Source organism: Trachypithecus francoisi, unplaced genomic scaffold (assembly GCF_009764315.1).
Source record: "Trachypithecus francoisi isolate TF-2019V2 unplaced genomic scaffold, Tfra_2.0 Lachesis_group3, whole genome shotgun sequence".
Taxonomy (NCBI): domain Eukaryota; kingdom Metazoa; phylum Chordata; class Mammalia; order Primates; family Cercopithecidae; genus Trachypithecus; species Trachypithecus francoisi.
In genome coordinates, this window is record NW_022681468.1 from 18,131,868 (window position 1) to 18,147,521 (window position 15,654).

A 15,654-nucleotide genomic window follows, 5' to 3' on the forward strand; every position below is an offset into this window, starting at 1 on the left:
TTTCTCGAGGTCCTTCCCACCGAATCTCAACGTCTGAACTGCAGAGGGCTTGCTTTTACTCATTTTACAGATGAGAAACTGAGATAGAGAAGAGAAATTATTAAAATTGCATTGAGTTAGGGAGCTGGAACTACAATCTGGTTGACTACAAGTTGCTAATACATTTGTGAATTCGACTCACACGGTGATTCCGGATCGTAAATTGGTGACAGTTTTACCAAACTAGATAATGTGTGCAAAAAATAATAATAATTTTTAAAAAGAGCTTTGTGAAACACCGTCTCCTGGCACTTGCTGTTTGGCAAGTGTTTACTTGTGCAGATGATTTCTTCAAAAACAATTCTGACTTTTCTCTAGAAATTTGCACAGATGACAAATGTGCTTAATGGCAACAGTTTTGAAAAGAGAGATGTGACCGGCTAAATCCAGGTAGGCTTTTCTCAAACTGCTGGGGTCTGAGAAAACATTAGACATTATATTTAATCCACATATTTATATTTTTCATAGATATTAAAATGAACCTTCTGCTTCTAAACTAAGAAATGTATTGTTACCTTTTCTTCTCTACTAAGCAGTCTTTCTTGAATTGTTGTATTTTGGAAGCCAGTAATTGTCAGGATTGTGATTGTTATAGTTAAGTGTATTGTCATTGATCTATTTGTGTTGCCCTGGAACTGCCGGTAGAAATGTAATTTCCGTAAAAGTCCTAATGAAGCAGCCCATGGTTTCTAAGTGTCAAATTTTTAAGAACGCACATGCCAACAATTGACAATTGGGCTCAGTATTTCACAAGGTCTTTTTGTTTTCTGGTACTCTGTAAGCAGATTACTATATAAGTGATTTTTCAACCCTACTAGAGAAAGTGAAGCACAGAGAAACAAGCCCTTTTAAAGGGTCGGTTTCACAAAGGATGCTAGATCTCAGTTCATAGATCCTTATCTTTTACTCTTTATCATATAATCAGATGTTCTACATAAACTTTTTTAAAGAATAGTTTTCTGTTTACAGAAAAGTCACAAAAATAGTAGACAGTTCCCATATACCCAGTTTCTCTATTGTGTGAGATATTGACATTTGTTTTTGTGTAAGATGATATATTTGTTACAAATAAGGAACAATAATCAATGTTACATTACTATTAACTAAACTCCACAGTTTATTTGGATTTCAGTACTTTTCCCCTAATATTATTTCTCTATTCCAGGATCTCACTTACGGTACCACATAACATTCAGTTATCATGTCTCCTTTACCTCCTCTGATCTGTGGCAGTTTTTTAAACATTCCTTGTTTATGATGACCTTGGCAGTTTTGAAGAGTGCTGGTCAAGTATTTTGTAGAATATCTGAGAAGTTCTTTAAAATAGAGATGTCCCAATTCCAGCCCTAGAAATACTGACTTAAATTGTTTGAGGTAGGCCTGGGGCATCAGTTTTGTTTTTTTACATGTCCCAGGTGATTCTGATGGGTAGCCAGGATTAATCACCCATTACGTTGAGTTCTAGTCATGTATCTATTGAGATTACTGCCAACTTCCTACAGAGAAACAATATTTTCATAAGTGGGGAAATAAACATGCCAATAAACATATAAAAAATGTGGAACAGATGAGGCATTAAAATATTTTACTAGCATATAATGTATGTTAATTTCTTTCAGAAGGCTAATTGTTTTCTCTCACAAAAGTCAAATGAATGAGGAAAATTGTAGGATATTTACCAAATTAAAGGATGTTCAACATCCAAATGTAGCATAAAATCTGTTTTTTAAAAGGATATAAAAATATGTTATTTTTAATATGTAAATATGTTTATGGTTCATTGATTTTATGAATTTATAGACAGACTTACATTTTTAAATAATATCTAACTGATAAAGCAGAAGCCATTTTTTAAAGATATGCTAGTAATAGGAAGAATGGATAATGTAACAATTGCTGGTGAAGGGAATAGATAAGAGTTACTAGGACCATTTTCCTACTAGAGAAAGTGAAGCAGAGAAGCCCTTTAAAAGGATCAGTTTCACAATCAATGCTAGATCTCAGTTCATAGATCCTTATCTTTTATTCTGTAGCAACTAGATATTTCTTTAGGTTAATCAGTTTTAAATCAAATACCTAAGGTAATTTAACTTTAAATGCCAAAGGTTAAATTTTCTTAAATGTTAAATTGGAATTATTCCGCACATCTAACATAACCCAAAAGAAAAACAAAAGGTATAAAATGAGATATTCTCTTGGTCAACAAGTATTTGCCCAGGCTCTGTGCTTGGTGGTAAAAATGCAGAGATGAGTAAGACAGATCTCCTGGCCCGAGAGTACTTATTCACAAAGAGTAATTAGCATGAAGAGCACTGGACTTAAGGTCAGACTTAGCAGCTGTGTTTTCTCAGGCAAATTAGGAATCAGTTTAGGATGGTGATTAAGAAGTGGGCTCTTAGGCCAGGCATGGGGGCTCAGACCTATAATCTCAGTACTTTGGGAGGTCAAAGGCAAGGAGGATCACTTGAACCTTGAGCCCAGGGAAGTCAAGGCTGCAGTGAACCATGATCATGCCATTGCACTCCAGCCTGGCAGCAGAGCAAGATCCTGTCACTAAAAAAAAAAAAAAAAAAAGGGCTCTGGAGCCAGATGTTTTATATTTGAAACCTGACTTTTTCTCATGCCCTTGGAAAAATGGCGGGGACTTTGTAGAAGGGACTTACTGGCCCTGTGCCTCTGATTTTTTATTCATAATGTAACATGCATTTGCTGTATTATTTAAGAATTTTCAATTCTGCCCTAAAGAATAGGAGAAACAAATGGGATAGACGAAACTTACCTGTAAGTATATGTTACATCAACTCATATGTTAAGTACAGATAAGTACACCATTAATGCATGAAACATGTTAAACATAGAATAAATAGACCTTTACTTCTTAAACATATGTTAAAAGGACAAAACAAACAAGAGTGTTACTTGTAGATAGAGATAGAAAGCAAAATAAACCTTAAATATTCATAAAGCATGAATCAGTCTGGTCTACCTCAAATTGACCACCCATTGGTATCATCCATTCTAACCCATTTGTTTTGTGCTTAAAATGTATAATGCTGCTCATAAGGTCATCGCTGAGCTGTAGGTGTAGCCGCACATACTTACCTCTGTCTTTTTATTATTTTTATTGTTTGGGGACAGGATCTTGCTCTGTCACCCAGGCTGGAGTGCAGTGGCACGATCATGGCTCATTGCCTGCTCACTGCAGCCTCAGCCTCTGGGGCTCAGGTGATCCCCCCACCTCATCCTCCTGGGTAGCTGGGACTACAGGCATGCGCCATCATGCCCGGCTAATTTTTTTAAAATTTTTTTGTAGAGACGTGACCTCGCCATGTTGCCCAGGCTGTTCTTGAACTCCTGGGCTCAAGCACTCTGCCTGCTTCAATTTTCCAAAGTGTTTGAATTACAGTTGTGAGCCCCAGCACCCAGCAACCTCAGTCTTTTTGATAGAGCAAGCGTAGATTGGCACCCTGAACCTTCCATCTTCGAACATTCTTACCTACACTCTGGTTCTTGTAACCATGCCATCTTTGGAGAAGGCAGATGAGGCAGAGAGAGAGGCAGAACATATGAACACTGAGTGACCCACAGTAGTGTGGTCCTTTCACCTGCCTGATCTAAATGTGTTCACCTACCCAATCTCTTTCCCCTTGCTTCCTGCTTTTTTCTAAAAAAATTCAGTCTCCATAGTGACTGTCAAAAATTGCCAATGCTGACTATCTAGCAAGTTGTCATGGCAGGGTATTGGAAAAGTTTTCAATTAGCAATAATGTAGGATAAACCTCACTGGCTACCATATTTCCACTATACAAAGCTAAGACTGTGTATTTTAAATTGATTTAACAAACTAACTTAATCATCTTAATCTGGCCTATGAGCCAGAGTATAATGATAGGCCATCCTAAACTGGCCTATGAGCCAGTATTGGAAAAAGCTTTCAATTAGCAATAATGTAGGATAAACTTAATTGGCTACCATATTTCCACTGTACAAAGCTAAGACTGTGTGTTTTAAATTGGTTTAACAAACTAACTTACTTGACCATCTTAAGCTGGCCTATGAGCCAGATTATAATGATAGTGATAATGATGGTGAATATTTTATGGGATGATTGTGGAGAGCACATCAATTTAATTCAACTAAGTCACAATTACATTGTCTTTCAAAGAACATAGAAACACATTGGGTGGGAATCAGTACTGTGTGCAACCAGGTAGCTCCTCTATTTTCAGTCAGGCTGAAATAGGAATTAAAAGAAATTAAAGAATGTGTAAGCAAAAACTCAGTTGTATGTAAGAAAACCCAATTCCCCCTGAAGAAGAGAAAGAGCCAGAGTCCTTTAAAATTAACTGTCTGTTTTTCTGTGGCTAGTGAGCCTTATCTCTCCCTTTCCCAGGCATTGTGAAGACGGTTTCTCTAGCTGTGCAGCTGCAAGGTCACTAGACAGATAATCTCAAGTCGTAAAACATGTTGTTCCTTGAAAAGTAAGAAATAATGTAATGCATGTCTCAATTGAATAACTGTCTTTGTTTCTCGCTTCTGTAATATGCTTCCCCCTGCACAGATCTCCCCTGTCCCACAAAATGCTTCAAAGGTAGCTTGACTCTCTGTTCGAGGCTCAGTCCTTTGGATGTTAATCTGACGGGGTCAGTGCACCTAAATAATTACATAATTCCTCCTCAACCCTTCGGTCTCTCTGATTCCTTAATTATCCCACAGCGAGACAATGTATATTACATGCTAGAGACAGAACAGTTTGAGGAATTACCAAAGAGATGGGAGTTGTTCTCATTTTCCAGGTTCCTTGAGGAAGTTCTTGGAGGAAGTTTCTTGAGGAATTCCTTAAGGAAGTGCTTGATATATATCTATTGATACTGATATTTATGCCAAAAATTATTTTAAATACTATGAGATACCAGAGAAATAGGCTGAAGTGTGCTTATAAACAATAAGTTTAATAAAGGATGATGGGAGCCATGATGGAAACCTGTGAGACAATGCAGCTATGGACATAGGCCCAGGACTGAGTGATTCTGCCTGTATGTGGGGTTCACAAACAGCCCTGCAGTCAGCCGCTGAGGAAAAGCTTCCCAACAGCATGCAATCCTGTGGACAGAAAAGGAGGGGTGGAAAAAAAAACAAGACTCAAAAATTCGCTGAAGCCAGATCATTAAGAATATGCAACACCATGCAGGGAAGTTTGGGTTTTAGCACATATTCAGTGAAAATCCACCAGAGAGGTTTTACCAGTGAAACGAAACAACTTGATTGACTAAAAGTGAAGGCAAGGAGACTGGTTAGGATACTATTGCAATAGTCAAGATGTGAGTTGCTGGGAGTAATGGGGATGGACAGAAGAGGCCAAAACATGTTCACGAAATAGAATCAACAGGACTTGGACACCGATTGAATATGGGGAGGGCATTTGGCTAAGGAAAGAAAAGAAGCCAGGATAACTCCCAGCTCTCTGGGTTGTGCATGTATGGATAGGGGAGCCAGTCACCAAGATGAGAGTGAAGGAGACAGAACAGGTTGGAAAAAAAAAAGAGATTAAATTCATTTTGGGATATAATGATTTTAAGTGTCTCTGGGACAGCCAGATGGAGATATTCTGTTAGTAACTAGAGTTAGAAGCCAGTCAGAAACAATGGAGCGAGGTCAGGGATGGAGATTAAATTTGAAACTCATATTATTATACATCTGCTCATGGAAAGCAATAAAGAGGATGAAATCATCCCATGGAGAATTTGTAGAATGAGAAGAGAGCCAAAGGCAGAAACCCTGCAGATACCCAACATTAAGTGGCAGGTAATGAGAAGAGGAAAAATAAAACATACCGAGAAAGAGTGGCCAGAGATGTAAGAGGAAAACCAGGTGGGTGTGGCATCACGAAGCCAAAGTACAGACAGAATTTCAAAAAGAAGAGGCAGTTCAACCATGTCCAATTCTGAGAATTCATGGAAACCAAAAGCTTAAAAAAAAATTCACTAATTTATCCATTAGGTATCTATTTGCAATATATGTCAGAGTCATTTCAGGGAGTCAAGAGTGAAAAGGAACAGAAACCTGAGTGCAATAGGCTGAGACAGAAACAGACCTAAAGAAAGAGACATGCGAATGCAGCTTATTCCTTTGAGGGACAATTACTCATGCAAATGATTTTAAAATACTTGCAAAGCCACATGCATATGCTTGAATTCATAGAAATTTTCTACATTTTGGACATTTTACCATGTAATAGATGCTCTCTGTAAAGCTTTTTAAGACTATCAAGTTCTATAACAAGCAGTTACATAAACCACTGATTCTGGGGTAGAAATTATTCCCTAAAGTGAATGTGGTCTGAAGTAACTCATTTACCATATTTTTGCTCAGGAAGAAGTGATACTTTTATACTCGGGCTCTGTATGAAAAAGTGAACTCATTATTACAAGAAAGTCATCAGAATCAAAATGGTGTCATTTGTGTTACAAACGAACAAAATCCTGACAAATAGAACTGAGGAAGGCTCTGAAGAGAGGGTTCTCATGTATGAGTGCTTCATAACAAAAACTATCACAAAAGACTACAAAAAGCACAACATTGCACAAAGATCATCACAACCTTACGCAAAAAATGCTTCTGTGAGGACATCTGCCAGCCAACCTTGACTGATGCCACCCTTGTTACAGATCCTTGTTATGGATCCTTTGAAGGAGAATCACTTCAAAACAATTCTGTAATCCTCTTTATTTTTCCTTTAAAAACCTTTATCTTCCTTTACCTCCCTGTACATGCATATAGTTTACTATGGCACACATATTCCCATTGCAATGTCCTATTCCTGAACAAATACCATTTTCTTTTAGAGAACATCTAAAAGAAGTTGGCAATTAACACTCATGTGTCATTTAAAAAGCCATAGAATGGCCAGGTGCATGCCTGTAGTCCCAGCTATTTGGAAGGCAGAGGTGGGAGGATTGCTTGAGCCCAGGAATCAGTTTCAGCAACATAGTAAGACTCTGTCTCCAAAAGAAAAATAAATAAATAAATAATAAATTAAATTTAAAAATTAAAAAAATTTAAGGCCATAGAATGAAAAATTCTCAGAAATATGTAGCCAAATGTTTTTGATATTATTACATAAAGTAGTAATAAATAATATAAAAATATCTACCACTAATTTATTTATTTTCATTTTTATTTGTTTATTTTGAGACGGAGTCTTGCTTTGTTGCCCAGGTTGGAGTGCAATGGCGTGATCTCAGCTCACTGCAACATCTGCCTCCCAGGTTCAAGCTATTCTCCTGTCTCAGCCTCCCAGAGCTGGGATTACAGGCACCCACCACCACTCCTGGTTAATTTTTGTATTTTTAGTAGAGATGAGGTTTCACCATGTTGGTCAGGCTGGTTTTGAACTCCTGACCTCAGGTGATCCACCCGCCTCAGCCTCCCAAAGTGCTGGGATTACAGGAAGAAGCCACTGTGTCCGGCCCATTTATTTAGCTCTTAGTCTGGGTAGGTTAGACACAATACTAGGTTCCACACATGCTCTTAAATCTTCCTGTTAACTCTGCAATCTAGGTATTGTTACTATCCCCATTTCACAGATGAAAGGACAGCAACTTAGGTTTAGTTACTTGCAAAAATTCCTCCAGCTAGTGAGTAGCACAACGAAAATTTGAACTCATGCTTAGTCAAAATCCTGCACCCTCAACCAACTGTACACTTCTAACTACACTTGACTTCTCCCTACTCCTTCTGAACTTCATATAGTGTCTTTCCACATGCTGTCTAACATCTGCAGTGTCCTTATCTCCTCCCCACATGCCTTTTTTTTTCTTATTGGTATAGATAGATTCAGGCCAAATTCCCACTCTACTGTGAATCTTACAGATGCTCCAAGGGCCTGTGTGCAAGATATCATTAATACTCTTATTATACAACTAGGCTGGGAGCAGTGGCTCACATCTTTGGGCGTAATCCTAGCCCTTTGGGAGGCTGAGGCAGGCGGATCACTTGAGCTCAGGAGTTCAAAACCAGCCTGGCCAATATGGCAAAACTCCATCTCTACAAAAAGTATAAAAATTAGCTGGGTGTTGTGGCACACGCCTGTAGTCCTAGCTACTCGAGAGGCTGAGGTGGGAGCATCTCTTGAACCCTGGAGGCAGAGGTTGCAGTGAGCCAAGATCACGCCGCTGCACTCCAGCCCAGGCAACAGAGCAAGACTCCGTCTCAAAAAAAAAATAAAAATAAAAATAAAAAAATAAAACTTATTGTGCTACATTGTAATACCTGATTCCCTTAGTAGACTTTAATGTATTCATCCAGCACATGGCACATGACAATAATCATTTTACAGACATTTGTTGAATGAATAGTTGAATGAAGCTCAATACATACTATACTTCTATAGTAAGTGCAGAATTGAGAGTTGTATTTTAAATGAATAATGTAATGTTTGAATGTGTACTTTGTCATCTATTCAAATGCTTAGGGAACCAATTTTAACCATTTAAAGACATGGTGCTGTATAACATTTTTTTTATTAAAATGCCAAAGCCTTTGAAGATTAGTCTTTGTAAGTGTAGTTAACCTAAACATTTTTGAAAATTCTTTTTTTTTTTTTTAAACAGGGTCTCACTCTGTTGCCCAGGCTCGAGTGCAATGGCACGGTCTCTGCTCACGGCAACCTCTGCCTCCCAGGCTCAAGTGATCCTCCCACCTCAGCCTCCGAAATAGCTGGGACTACAGGCACAGGGCCATCATGCCTGGCTAAGTTTTGTAGAGATGAGGTTTTGTCATGTTGCCCAAGCTGGTCTGGAACTCCTCACTCAGGTGATCTACCCACTGTGACCTCCTAAAGTGCTGGGATTACAAGCATGAACCACCGTGCCCAGCCAGATAGTTTTCTTTCTAGAAAATTTTGTTTTATATATATAGGAAATCTCTTGTTTTTAAAAATATTTATTTTGTATTCTATAATTTATTGGACACTTTGATTCAGTAATTTAGCATACTACCTTCATCCTCTACTAATTCTAGTATATACTGAATCCTATTTCTGCCTTGTCTCTTCAGTGCCATTGATATGAAGGTTAATATTTATGACTGTACAACACAGTTTTAATTTCTGTAGCTTTGTTTTCAAATCTTCACATTTTTTTCAAGTCTTACGCCTATGTGAGCCTTTATTCATAGAAAAACTATTTTATGCCATAAAGTAGTCACAATCCAATATTACTGGCATTTCAAATACTTGGACAAAAACTTTTCTTTATCTGGTGAGAAATATATACTTAATAATATTCTGCTACTACTATAGTAACCTCCAAATCAAAAAAGCGCTATAAAACTAGCAACCTCCCTGAAAATAAATAAAATGCTTCTCAATTTTTGTTCATAATTTGCATTACATTAATCTCAAATTACTGACCAATTGCCAAGATCTGTTTTCTGCTAGAGCTTTCCAGTGACGTCGTTACCTGTTATTTTGGCAAAGGTCTTAAGAAAGTGAAAATGAAATTATTAAACATCTCCTTTGATTCTAATTTTCTTGTTTCACAGAAAACTTCACAGTCAGAATTTCACAGGCAATTTCACATTCACTAAGGAGATGTATCCAGGTGTTTTTAGGAATATTTATCAATTCCCTCTGATTCATATCATATAAGACAGGCTAAAGAGTTTTAAACTAAGCATATAAAGAGAGCTGATTACACTGAATCGCTTTTTCTATCAAGCTTCTTGTACTCTGAAAATCAGGTTCTGAAGTCTGAAAATAAATTAATTTTCAACAATTGAAGTAGGCTGAGAACTCTGTTGGTATAAATTCTATTTATGTGACAGCCACCTCGGGTGCCATTTTATCCTGATGTGATTGAACATGATATGAAAGAGTGCCTTATTCTTATTCAGTGGCAAAGAGCCATGGCTGATTCTTTTAAATACTTTTTAAAAAGAAAAGTAGACCTAGACTTTTTTTTTAGCTGAAACAATGACATTTTAATCAAAATAAAATCTACCTCCCATGTAGCATTTATATGTAAAACAGTTAAAGACCTTTAACTTTTATTTTTATTTTTTATTTTGCTTTTTTAGACAGGGTCTTACTCTGTCACCTAGGCTAGAGTACAGTGGCGAGATTATGGCTCACTGTGGCCTCTACCTCCCAGGCTCAATTAATCCCCTTGCCTTGAGTAGCTGGGGATGCATGCATGCACCACCACGCCCAGCTAATTTTCTCTCTTTTTTTTTTATAGATAGGGTCTTACTCTGGTGCCTAGGCTGGTCTTGAATTCCTGGGCTCAAGCAGTTCTCCCACCTCGGCCTCCTAATGTGCTGGGATTATAAGTGTGAGCCACCACGCCCAGCCAATCTTTAACTTTTATTGGGAATCCTGATATAAGTATTTTAAAATATAAAACTTCTTATGAAAAGATGCAATATAGAGGCCGGGTGCGGTGGCTCACATCTGTAATCCTAGCACTTTGGGAGGCCGAGTCAGGTGGATCACTTGAGGTCAGGAGTCTGAAACCAGCCTGGCCAATATGGTGAAACCCTGTATCTACTAAAAATACAAAAATTAGCCAGGTTTGGTGGTGCGTGCCTGTAATCCCAGCTATTTGGGAGGCTAAGGCAGGAGAATCGCTTGAACCCGGGAGGCAGAGTTTGCAATGAGCCAAGATTACACCACTGCACTCCAGCCTGGGCAACAGAGTGAGACACTATCTAAAAAAAAAGAAAAGAAAAGAAAAGAAAAAAAAAAAATGCAATGTACATTATATTCTTACCTCCCTGCCTTCTACTCTGATCTGCCACAAAGACACTTATATACATATGTAAGAGGAGGACAATGAGTCAGAAAATTTCTTTGATTTGGCTACAGTACTGCTCTTTTTTTTTTTTTTTTTTTAGAAAAATTAAGTTCCCAAATGCTTTACCACCACCATCCAAACTCCCTACCAAGCTATCTAAAGGGCCTACATTTGTAGCTACTGGCTACTTCACCAACCATATCTTACCTCCTCAGCCTTGCTCATTCCACTTAAGTGACACTGGCCTTGTTGCTGGCCCTTGACTGCGATTAGCAGGTATTCACATTTGCTATTCGCTGACAGCTACACACTTCCCCCAGGTATGCACGTGCCTCACTCTGCCGCTTCACAAAGGTCCCCACTGAAGTGTGTCACTTCATTAAAGAGGTCCTTCCTCCAAACCATCTCCATCTCATTTTCCTTCCACATTTTTTCATCAAAACACCTACTACCCCAGACAAAGACTGTCTCCTTGACCAAACTGTAATCAGGCTCCTTTGAGTCCTTTTCTATATTTGGCCTCAAACTTGGGCTTCTGTGTACAATCCTTGCAGAGCCCAGTTTTACTGAGAATTATGCTACGTCAGTCAAGAGGAATCTTTCACCCTCAATAGCTGATCACCCTTGATATCTGATCAAATTCCTCATCTCCCACTGTCCCCCAGGGGATGGCTGGTCACCCTAGCCTGTTAAGTCAGTTCAGCAAGAATTCCTCCTCCCTTGATGTCTCCTCTTAGTGATTCCTGTCCACCGACCACTCACCTCCCAACCCCCTGCAACCTGTTTCCTTGGCTATAAATCTCTACTTGCTCTTGCTGTATTTGGAGTTGAGCCCAATTCTATACTGTCTCTTTTGCCCGATTGTAATAGCTCCTGAATGAAAATCAGTTTTGCTCCTTTAACTACTGTCAGGCTGTGGTTCTCTTTAATATCACCAGACATATTTTAGAAGTATGATTTTATAGTTGGCCCTCCATACTGTGAGTTCCACATCTGTGGCTTCAAGCAACCATGGATTGAAAATATTTAAGGGCATTCACAGTGGCTCATACCTGTAATCCTAGCACTTTGGGAGGCTGAGGCAGGTGAATTGCTTGAGCCCAGGAGTTTGAGACCAACCTAGACAACATAGAGAAACCCCATCTTCTACAAAAAATAGAAAAATTAGCTAGGCATGGTGGTGTGCACCTGTAGTCCCAAGCTAGGAGAGATACAGAGCAATATGTTGTCCAGAAAGAGAGAAAGAGGGAAAGAGAGAGGGAGGGAGGGAGGGAGGGAGGAAGGAAGGAAGGAAGGAAGGAAGGAAGGAAGGAAGGAAGGAGAAAAAGAAAAAAAAAGAAAACAGAGAAGAGAAAAGAAAAAGAAGAGAAAAGAAAAGAAAAGAAAGATGCAGTGACTCACACCTGTAATCCCAGCACTTTGGGAGGCCAAGGCGGGAGGATCACAAGGTCAGGAGATCAAGACCATCCTGGCCAACATGGTGAAACCCCATCTCTACTAAAAATACAAAAAATTAGTCAGGTGTAATGTCAGGCGCCTGTAATCCCAGCTCTGCCTCAGGAGGCTGAGGCAGGTGAATCACTTGAATCCGGGTGGCAGAGGTTGCAGTGAGGCCGAGATCCCGCCCTTGCTCTCCAGCCTGGGTGACGGGGTGAGACTCCATCTCAAAAAAAAAGAAAAGAAAAAAGAAAGAAAAGAAAAGAGAAAGGAAGGAAGAGGGAGGGAGGGATGGAGGGAGGAAGGAAGGAAGGAAATATTGGGGGAAAAAGGATGGTTACATCTGTACTGAACATGTACAGACTTTTTCCTAATCATTATTCTTTAAATAGAGTATAAAAACTATTTACCTAACATTTACATTGTATTTGTTATAAGTAATCTAGAGGTGATTTAAATTATACGGGAGGATGTGTGTTGGTTATGTGCAAATAGTATGCCATTTTATATAAGGAGCTTCAGCATCCATGGATTTGGGTATCTTTGCGGGGTCCTGGAACCAATTATCTATGGAAACCAAGGGACAACTGTATATATTATTATCGATTTCTGCCCTCAACTTCCTTTTCCCCACAACATAAGCATCAAGAGTAGGGTCTTTGCTGTATCTTTAGTGCCTACAATAGTACTTGGCACATAATGTGTGCACGAAAGACATTTGTTGAATAAATGGCTTTCTTTCCAATAATATTATAGTCAATACAAGTTACTAATCACTTTCAGTTTAAAGATCCAAATACTATTAGCATTTTGATAAATGTTAACACTTGATAGTAATAGATTATTTAATTGAACACAATATCTATACTTTCTCATAAAACCCTAGAAAAAACTTTCATTTCAAGAACACACACAATATACATATACATATACACAATATACACACATATATACAGATATTTACCAATACAAATATAGAAACAAGGAGCATTATGTCTACAACTTATAAATGAGTTTGTGTGTGTGTGTGTGTGTGCATATGGAAGGGGTGGGAAGGAGAGGGAGAGGAAGAATGGTAAAGGAAATGCAATAAATGTTAATTTCAAGGAGTCAAGAAATATGGATTAAAATTAAAGTATACAGGGATTCTCTTTATCATTTATTTCAGCCTGAAATTGTTTCTAAGTTAAAAAGTTAGAAGAGAAACTTCTTGTCACAATAAACTAACCACTGTGTCTATAGTACGATCCAGCCCAAAACAATCTTTTAGCTTGTGCTGAAGAGCATACAGTTGTCTTTTTACATTTGAAAAATTATTTCACAGGCTTCTCATAATCTAGAGGACAGATCGAGAAACACTGCCCTAACTCACTTGTTATTATCAGCCAAATTAGAGTGACCAAAACTTTTACAGAACCTTCAGAGGAATGATGCCTCTGTGGAGTTGACTATTTGCTTGCATATTGCTCTTGATGCTGTTGCTAATCAAAGATGTTTAAGCAACTGTTTTTGAATTATAACACCATTAATAAATTTCATTAGCTTTTTATATATTGACTGTGGATATGTGACCTTTCTGAAATTATTCTTTAAGGATCTTTCAGATCTTGGTTCCTCTGAATGTAATCTTTTTCTTCAAAATTTTAATCTTTGGTTTTCAGTTGTTTAACCATGATATGTCCAGGATTGCTTGTGTGTATGTTTTATATATATCCTTCTTGAGATTTTCTAACCTTCTTGGATCTGTGGTTGTTACCTTTAATTAATTTTAGAAAATTATCAGCTATTATATCCTCAAATAAGTTTTTATGCCTGTTCACTCTCTTTTTCCCTTGTAGGACTCCAATTACATGTGTGCTAGATTATCTGATGTCGCAGCTCTTGAGTGCTGTTTTCTTTTTTCCACTGTATCTCTTGATTTGGACAATTTCCAATGCTCTAATTTAAAAATCACTAATTCTTTCCACAGCAGTGTCAGTCAGTAGATTGATGAATCTGTTGAAGGAATTCTTTATCTCTGATATTATATCTTATATTTTTAGAGTTCCCATTTGATTATTTTTTATAGTTTCTATCTCTGCTGAAAATTCCTATTGCTCATGCATATTGTCCACCTTTTGCCCAAGATTCTTTAACATACTAGTCATAGTAATTTTAAAGTCTCTGTAATAGTCAGAACTCTTCAGAGACTCCGAACCAATAGCATGTATGTAGGTGTATATTAAGAGATTTATTATGAGGGATTGACCCATGTGATTGTGGAGGCCGAGAAGTCCCATGATCTGCCATCTGCAAGCTGGAGGCCCAGGAAAGCAGTGCAGCTCCAGCCCAGACCTAAAGGCCTGAGATCCAGGGGAGCTGATGATATAAGTCCCAGTCTGAGTCCAAAGGCCCCAAACCAGTAGCATCCATGTCTAAGTGCAGAAGAAAATAGGTGTTTCAGCTCAAGTAGAAAGCAGATTTTCCCTTCCTTTGCCTTTTTGTTCTATTCAGTCCCTTAACAGATTGGATGCTGCCCTTCTTTATTGGTGAAAGTGATAGAGACAGGAGACAGCCAAGGGTCCCTGGTGAAATCCTGCCTTCAAGCCTAAAGCAGCCTGAAGGCTGAAAAACCCAGACTGCTGGTCCCAGATGAAGCCTGTCCTTTCCCAGTTGATTCTCTCTGAATAATGCCCATCTGCACAATGAGAGGGCAGGGTGGAGCCTCAGGAATTTTGTGCCATTTGCAGAGGGGAGGAGCCTGGCCTCTTCAGTTCCTGGGTAATGACCTGGGATTCAATCTGTGAGACAGGAGATCTGCTAGCAGGACTTTCTCTTGATTTGCTGAGGGTTCCTCTTTCCTTTTTTCTTTTCACCCAATAAACCCTGCCCTACTCAACCTACAGTGTGTCTGTAGGCCTAAATTTTCATGTTATGTGACAAGAATCTGGTTGTTTTCTACAACAAAAGCAATATTCTTTATTTAGTGTACCAATTCAAATGCTTATCTCTTCTGGAAACACCCTTACAGACAGAAGTTGTTGGAATAATCAATAGGGACTGTGATGATTAATTTCATATGTCAACTTGACTAAACTATGGGATGCCCAGATAACTGTGGAGCAAAAATAGTGTTTTACACTAGTGTTTTACAAAATGTTTTACACTAGTGTTTACCAAAACAAAAAATAGTGTTTTACAGTTATCTGGGCATCCCTTAGCCCAGCCAAGTTGACATATAAAATTAATCATCACAGTCCCTATTTGATGATTCCAACAACTAGTCATCTCTGAACCTGGTTCTATTGATTGCTTTATCTCTTCACAATATCCCCCCCACCCCTGCCTTGCTTTCTGTATGTCTTATAATTTTTTAGCATATACCAGAACACTGTAGGTAGAAGAA

General features: G+C 38.4%; 1 non-coding gene across 1 annotated transcript; it reads right to left on the reverse strand.

Moving 5' to 3' along the window:
- Positions 1-3,717: 3,717 nt before the first annotated feature.
- Positions 3,718-3,852, reverse strand: LOC117071965. The gene has a single exon (XR_004432672.1). It is a non-coding gene; the product is annotated as a U4 spliceosomal RNA (small nuclear RNA).
- Positions 3,853-15,654: the final 11,802 nt, after the last annotated feature.